At 36.9% G+C, this 640-nt stretch overlaps 1 protein-coding gene across 3 annotated transcripts in view; it reads left to right on the top strand.

Annotated features, from left to right (window-relative positions):
• Positions 1-640, top strand: part of Ccnt1 (cyclin T1) — a 32,142-nt gene that overhangs the window by 3,670 nt on the left and 27,832 nt on the right. The window lies entirely within an intron of this gene.

The following is a 640-nucleotide window of genomic DNA, read 5'->3' as shown; positions in this document are numbered from 1 at the left end:
TTTGCCCTTGGCTCCTATAGTTCCAATTGGCCTTTATTGAGGCTATTTGATAGCACTGAAACAGAAGTAATGAATGAAGAGTGAAATTAAAGAGATGTTCTCTAGTTGTCTTAGTAATTTTAAGGGTTTTCTACATTTAACATCCCCCCTCCTCTTTTTTAATCTTTTTCCTCCTCTTTCACCTTTTCTTCTTAACTATGTTGCAATGGCTGGACTTGAGCTATCTAGTTCTGGCTGGCTTGAATTTCCAAGCACTGACATTATGAGCAGGAGGCACATGCCTGATAAAAGTATTCTTTATTGTAATAAAGACTTGAAGACTTAAATCAGGTTGTTCAGTCTGCATTTAAGTGTTAGCATATATTTCCCTATTTAATGATATGATTTGCCTTTGTGTTAATCTTGGGTAAGACAGACTTCTGATTATTTCCAAAGTACCTGCAGTAAACTGGTTGGATTAATCATCTGATAATTATTTCTTTACAGAGACATTCTTTTGAATATCATATCCTTTGTTTTTATTTGTCTCTTGTTCTGAGACGGCCTCACTGTGTGGCCCTGGCTGGCCTGGAACTCAGAGATTCACCTGCCTTTGTATTCTGAGTACTGAGATTAAAGGCAAACACTACTATAACTGGTG

Source organism: Mastomys coucha, unplaced genomic scaffold (genome assembly GCF_008632895.1).
Source record: "Mastomys coucha isolate ucsf_1 unplaced genomic scaffold, UCSF_Mcou_1 pScaffold11, whole genome shotgun sequence".
Taxonomy (NCBI): domain Eukaryota; kingdom Metazoa; phylum Chordata; class Mammalia; order Rodentia; family Muridae; genus Mastomys; species Mastomys coucha.
Note: the sequence above shows the minus strand (reverse complement) of the source record. Positions and strands in the feature narration are given on the sequence as shown.